This window comes from Phalangium opilio, unplaced genomic scaffold, assembly GCF_054372755.1.
Source record: "Phalangium opilio isolate 3A_F unplaced genomic scaffold, DU_Popi_V2 ptg000039l_1, whole genome shotgun sequence".
Lineage (NCBI taxonomy): Eukaryota > Metazoa > Arthropoda > Arachnida > Opiliones > Phalangiidae > Phalangium > Phalangium opilio.
This window is the reverse complement of record NW_028324162.1, coordinates 3,118,190-3,125,805: the sequence shown is the minus strand read 5'-3', so window position 1 is coordinate 3,125,805 and position 7,616 is coordinate 3,118,190. Positions and strand designations below refer to the sequence as shown.

The 7,616-nt window shown below is 31.2% G+C and overlaps 1 long non-coding RNA gene across 1 annotated transcript; it reads left to right on the top strand.

Moving 5' to 3' along the window:
* The first annotated feature begins 1,978 nt into the window (after nt 1–1,978).
* Nucleotides 1,979–6,325, top strand: LOC149681273 (uncharacterized). Its single transcript, XR_016365575.1, has 2 exons — nt 1,979–2,193; nt 6,134–6,325. It is a non-coding gene; the product is annotated as an uncharacterized LOC149681273 (long non-coding RNA).
* Nucleotides 6,326–7,616: the final 1,291 nt, after the last annotated feature.

The window sequence follows — 7,616 nt, the reverse complement described above, 5'->3', positions numbered from 1 at the left end:
TTTAAACACAAAATGTGATTTATTATAAATTTCAATTTAACAGAAAGACATCAAAAAGACGAAGATTTTTCTATTTGGTTATACGATATCTAGATAAATCGCATTATTTTCACCAAAAGCAAAAAACATGAAAAACCGTTGGCTCAAAGGTCCACGTAAAGGATTTAAAAATCAAAAATTAGACACAAAATGGTGTAAATTGTAAATTTCATTTATAAAGGTTTTTTTAAATAATTTTAGACACGACAATCTTCGAACTTTACAATTATTCATCCATATGAAAGCTAATAAAAAAACGTTGGGAATAGGGTCCCCATAGCGAATGTAGTAATTCAAATTTAAACACAAAATTTGAATATTTCGAATTTCAATTTAACAGAAAGGCATAAAAAACACAAAGATATTACTAGTTCGTTATACGATATGTAATTAAATCGCATTATTTTCACCAAAAGAAAAAAACATGAAAAACCGTTGGCTCAAAGGTCCCCGTAAAGGACTTAAAAATCCAAAATTAGACACAAAATGGTGTAAATTGTAAATTTCATTTATAAAGGTTTTTTAAATAATTTTAGATAAGACAACTTACGAAGTTTACTATTATTCATTTATATGAAAAATAATAATACAACGTTAAGAAAAGGGTCCCCATAACGGATGTAGTAATTAAAATTTAAACACAAAATGTGATTTATTACAAATTTCAGTTTAACAGAAAGACATCAAAAACACGAAGATATTTCTACTTCGTTATACGATATGTAATTAAATCGCATTATTTTCACCAAAAGCAAAAAACATGAAAAACCGTTGGCTCAAAGGTCCCCATAAAGGATTTAAAAATCCAAAATTACACACAAAATGGTTTAAATTATAAATTTCAAGAAAAAGGTTTTTTTAAAATAATTTTATACACGACAACCTTCGAAGTTAACTTTTATTCATCTCTTTGAAAGATAATAAAAAAACGTTGGGAATGGGGTCCCCATAGCGGATGTATTAATTCAAATTTCAACACAAAATGTGATTTACTACAGATTTCAATTTAACAGAAAGAAATCAATAACACGAAGATATTTCTACTTCGTTATACGATATGTAATTAAATCGCATTATTTTCACCAAAAGCAAAAAACATGAAAAACCGTTGGCTCAAAGGTCCCCGTAAAGGGTTTAAAAGTCCAAAATTAGACACAGAATGGTGAAAATTATAAATTTCAAGTAAAAGGTTTTTTTTAAATAATAATATACACGACAACCTTCGAAGTTAACTTAACTTTTATTCATCCATATGATAGATAATAAAACAACATTGGGAATGGGGTCCCCATAGCGGATGTAGTAAATCAAATTTAAACACAAAATGTGATTTATTATAAATTTCAATTTAAAAGAAAGACATCAAAAACACGAAGATTTGTCTATTTGGTTAATCGCATTATTTTCACCAAAAGCAAAAAACATGGAAAACCGTTGCCTCAAAGGTCCACGTAAAGGATTTAAAAATACAAAATTAGACGGAAAATGGTGTGAGTTATAAATTTCAATTACAAAGGTTTTTTAAATAATTTCAGACACGACAACCTTCGAAGTTTACTATTATTCATCCATATGAAAGATTATAAAAAAACGTCGGAAAATGGATCCTCATAGCAAATGTGGTTAGTGAAATTTAAACACTAACTGGAAATTATTACGAATCGGCAATCTTGCTTGATTTTCTACAATCGGTAATCTAGCTTAACTTCCTTTAATCAGTAATCTAGTTTAATGATAATAATAATAATATTAATAATAATAGGCTTTTATTTAGGATTTACCTTTAAGAATTTTCTTATTTACAAAAGTGTCCTGCTTTTAAGTTAAGATTTTAAAATTAACGAGAGAAAAGCTCTAATTTTTCTGCTATTAGTCAAGACAGAAATTAATGACTTCTTATCCTGGATAAGAAGTCATAAACATCTGCTTAAGACTAGTAAGATTGTTCAAATAATTGTTTATCTTATCTATAACAAGTTTATAAGATTGTTTTTGTTTGATGTCCATTGGGAGTCTGTTCCCGAGCTCTATACCCTTATGCTTCAAGCTTTTATTTCTATATCTGGAGAAGTTTTCCGTATAGAAGTTATTTGTTGTGCCACGAGTTTTTACGTTATTATTTGTTGTTTGAAACCATCCTTCAATAAAGTCAGGGTAATAACTAATTTTTATTCTGTACATGAATTTCAGCACTTCTAGGTGGTAATTATGTTGCAGAGATGTAATATTAGCTTTTGCGCTGGCAGCTGTAAGTGAGTCCAATTTTTGCGCTTTAGCTATCATCTTGATACACTCTTCATGTTTAGCAGTTCCCCTGCTATGTTCACAAAGCATTCGTGAAGCATGTTTGCTACGGTTTCTGGATCTTTGTTTTTATTGGCCTTGTATTCCATCTCCGTTATAAGTTTGGTATTCTTTTGCTTGAGGTATGGCTTAATGGTTTTCCAAATATTGGTCGTTTCATTACTGCCGATTCCAATATTAATTTTGAAGTATCTTGTCTTCTCTTTATGGATAAGAGCGTGGACCAAGTTTGTCAGTTTCCTGTACATATTTTGTACTTTTACTTATGAGCATGGTTTACTGTTCTTGTTTGTCTTGAATTTGTCTCTTATGTGAATTTGATGTTTTATATTTGAGGTTAGCCACGGGGCGCTTTTAGTAGATACATATTTTTCTCATAGCGGAGCATGCTTGTCCAGGTGGTCAATTATTTCATTTTGTAACATCTGTAGGCCCCTTTCTGGGCTGTCAATGGATTCCTTAGCCTTATTTAATTTTGTATGGAGTTCTTGAACGAATTTCGAGGTAATTTTCTTATGCAGTTTTATACTCATTTTCTTCCTTATGATCCATGTTAGGTCATGGTCAGATGCTCCACATGCCTTTACTATGACCTCTGTGATTCGTTCCGGGTGATTTACATAAATATGATCAATCAAAGTTGTTGAGTTTAGGGTAATTCTGATCGGGGATGTTATCATTTGTATGAAATTCCCCAGTGTCTTGAGAGGTAGTCTTGCCTTTGCCGATAGCGTGGTGGCTTTGAGGTCACAGTTCGTGTCCCCTATGATCAGAATTTCGTTGTTTGTCTTAAACAGTAAGAAATCAATGTTACTCCTTAGTTTAATGCCATAGACTTGTGCAGAGCTGTATTCTTAAAGAAAATTAATTAGATTTCAACCGAGGTTATCGACTCGCGAACAGACAGCGCTTGGATTCAAGCTTACTTAACTTTCTATGGAGTATTTCATCCATAAAACTTTAAATAGAATTACTCCAATTGTTTTCAACCACTAAACACTAAAAAATAAGAGTTTCGAACGTGCTGTCAATTTCTAATAAAACAGGGCGTCTTTGAAAAAATCGTAAATCGAGGTATTTTTGAAAAATTAAAACTAAATATACTTAACATAAAAGTTTCTGAATGAAAAGTAGAAAAGGGCCTAATATAAATTTCTTATCTTCAATTAAAAACGTTTTGAATCCTAAGGAATTTATAATTTTTGGAATATACGGTCCAGAATTTGGCTTTTTTTAAATAAAAAATCCCATGTTATTTCAATGGGAAAAATTAGGTAGATTATTAAAAAATAAATTCAACATTAAATTATTAAATATAGGTGGACAAAATTTAAACAATCACTTAGTTAAAAATAGGCCTAAAAGAGATATTAACCTATTGGATAATCGCTGCGTTGTTTACCAAGTAAAATGTGAAACATGCGGCGAAACGTATGTTGGTGAAACACAACAAACGTTAAAAAATAGGTTCTCAGGGCATAAGCAATGCATTAAAAATTTTGATAAAGAAAACGGCATAGCGGTTCATGTTTGGGAGTCGAAAGGTCACGTAATGGATTTTAAATATCCAGAAGTTCTATATCGGGAAAAAAATTGGCGAAAAAGAAAATTTATTGAAGGTATATTTATTAAAAAATCAGGGATATTAAATTTAAATCAAGGCTGTGCTGAAGCAAAATATTGGGGAGTCATAGACGACAGGCATCTTGTTCAAAAGAGGGCGTGATATGATTTTTTAAAAACCGAGGTTACCTCGTATGTGTCACGCGTTTTAGATTTTAGTATGACTGATGAAGGCTCTCGAGCCGAAAGCTCTCATCTTAATGTATTTTAATTAGGCATTCTACACCTAATAAAATACTTGTATTTAATTGCCATAAGTTTTCTCTTCTTTTAACAAAAATTTAATTATTAACTTACACTATGGCTTCGAAAAAGTTTAATATTTGGGAAGTTTCGAGTTTTTATCCAAAAGGGCTGATTAATTTTATGTTATTGAAAACCACCCTTAGCAAATTGACTTATTATAAAATAAACTATTAGATGGATCTCTTCGAAATTTTAACCACATATTGTGAGTCCGGGTTGTTGTTCTATAGATTTTTTTAAAAACAGTAAAAATAATACGAAAAAGGCTAAAACCAATCAAAAAACACCTCATTAATCATTAAAGGCTGTATGAAGTCTTATGTAAGAGAGGTACCACTCTCCTAGAATTATAATAAGTTTCAGATAATTTAATGACAATCCAAAACTGCATAAAGCCAATGCTACGGTACTTAACAATTATAGACCGATATCAAAAGGGGCGTCAAAGGGGCCGCTATCCTCAGTAGACTGATAGAGAGATAGATCCGGTGAGAAAGGGGGTACTACTTCAGCGGGAACGAGTACGCTCTGCCTGCTCAACCCCCCCCCCCCTTTTTAAATCGGTATGCGGAAGATATTTTTAAAACGTCGCACTTGCGCCGAGAGAAACATAAACGAGTTTTAGTCTCAACTCAGAAGGTCGGGACGGAGGGGGGAGGCGGAAGGGCTATAAACTCGTCTTGTTTGCTCACCGAAAAGCGCGCTGGATCAAAAATGAATTGTGGAAGCTAAAAATTGGGAATTTTTCTCATCCAAAGAGAAATATCACTCCAGCCTGAATCCCTTTTCATTCCCGCATTAATATTTTGAATTTTTCTATAGCCAAAAATGTCCAAATTAGGCAACTCACAGCATTTTTCTGGATATTATATAATATAGCTTAATGGGTTGAGAGGAAATAATTCGGTTCGATATTTTAATCAAGAATTAAATCTTTCCAGAAAAATTATTTAAAAGAAAGGTTTTTTCAATAAAATAGGTTCTAGCACGTAGTAAAAGTATTTGAATATTTTCTATTTATACTGAATTCGAAATCGTTATGTTAATCTCTATGGAGCTTAACATTACGAAGTGGATAATAGTTTGCGAGTTAGACGTTTTTGTTGTAAAATTTCGAATCATAGCAAATGTTTGAACTCCCCAATTAAAACCAAATTTCTCGTATTGATAAAACTGAAATTCAAATTGTAATACATGTAGTTTCCAATTTCTGGGCCTTAGTGAGTTTAAAAAAACTGTGGCCAATGATTGTCTATATGTGAAGTTTTTTAAGCACTGCGAAGAAAAACTCGTCTTTGTATAATATACTGTATTTCAATCTTTATAGTCTAATACACTCTATAGAATGACAAAGGTTAAAAGGATATTTTTACGAATGGCATCGTCAATTAAACTTAGAATAGGGTTTTTAATAACTTCCTCTTTTATCAAAATATTTTTAATAACTTCCTCTTTTATCAAAATATTTTCAATGCTCATTTTTTACTGCAAAGTGTTCCAATGGTTTTTCATTTTTTTATTTTTGCACTTAAAAAATAATCATTAATTTGATAAATACCTGTTTAGTTGATATTGAAAGTAAATTCTATTTTGTGTTTGATTTGACCAAAAACGGATTTATGGGATAAGAACGTCGGATCGTAGCTTTAGCCTCTAGTACCATCCTCGCATACTTTATTGAGAAACTTCGTCTGCTTATATTTTGACTCCACCCACAAATTCTGTATATAGCTACTTCTAGAGATCGAATTTGTGGGTGGAGTCAAAATATAAGCAGACGAAGTTTCTCAATAAAGTATGCGAGGATGGGGAGTGAATTCGCTAACTCCGACGTTCTTATCCCATAAATCCGTTTTTGATTTGACTTATTACATCTATAATACTTTTATACCAACAATTTCTCACTTTCTTTGCTTTAAAGGAAAATTTGAAGAATTTATGATTCATCTTGAGTTTAACTGTGAAATTTTCATACCCGAGATGGCGATTTTTCGTCTTTTTTCTTTTAATGAATATTAGAAAACTTCCTTAACCAAACGCACGAAAAATGATTACAATTTTTGATGTAAACCTGTTTAAATGAAATGTTAATAAAATCCCGTATTGTGTCTAATTGTGACTATTTACACCTGTTATATGGACCCTTCTTCCAATGGGTTTTTATGTTTTTGCTTTAGATAAAAACTGGATAATTTCCGAAGGTATCGTATAACACATTAAAAGAGCCTCGAATATTTGATATCTACCTGTCCTGTTTCATTGAAATGCATAATACATCTCATTTTTGTTCAATTTTGAACTCTTATATCCACTATGGGCAGCCTTTTTCAAGCGGTATTTCATTATGTTTCTAGTTAGTAGTCTTTGTAAGTAAATAAATTCAATTTTCGATATATTCCCGTTGAATTGTAATTTTAATATCACCCATTTTACACTATTTTTCAGGTGAATAGTAAATTTCGTAAGGTGTCGTATCTAAAATTTTTAATATATACTTATTCAATTGAAATTTATAATTTACACCATTTTGTGTCTAATTTTGGATTTTCACACCCTTTGTGGGGACCCTTGACCCAACGGTTTTTCATGTTTTAACTTTAGATGGAAATAATACCATTCCTTAAGGTTTCGTATAACGCAGTAGCTAGAGCTTTGTATTTTTGATATCTACCTGTTTAATTTATATTTGTGATAAATAAAATTTGAGTTTAAAATTGACTTACTACATCCCTTTTTCCAACGGTTCTTTGTTATTTTCCTTGTGGATGAATAATAGTAAACTTCGTAAGGTATGATGTCTAAAAGTTTTGATATATACCTTTTTAGTTGAATATTATAATTTACACCATTTTGTGTCTAATTTTGGATTTTAAGCCCTTTCCGGGACCTTTGACCCAACGGTTTTTCATGTTTTTTGCTTTAGGTGAAAATAATGCGATTTTTTGAGATATCGTATAACGAAGTTGAAATAGCTTCGTATTTTTGATATCTTCCTGTTTAATTGATATTTGTGATAAATAAAATTTTCTGTTTAAATTTGACTTACTACATCCGCTATGAGGACCTTTTTTAACGCTTTTTCATTATTTTTCTTTTGGTTGAATAATAGTAAACTTGGTTAGGTGTCGTAACTAAGATTTTTGATATATAATACATTATATATAAGGGCAGTGCGAGCCTTGATTTTTTGGTTTCGAGTCGAGCCTCCCGCCTCTCTATTTTCGGTTTTCGAGCATCGAGCCTTTAGCTGCATGTTGAAAATATGGTTTCGGGCTTTTATCGCGCCTTAAATTTATATGGCGAGCCTTAACTACTTTCAATTTTAGATCTTGGTTTTCAATGCTACTGTTTTATACATTTAATTACTTTTCTTAGGAAAGAACACTTAAGTCGTAAATATAACA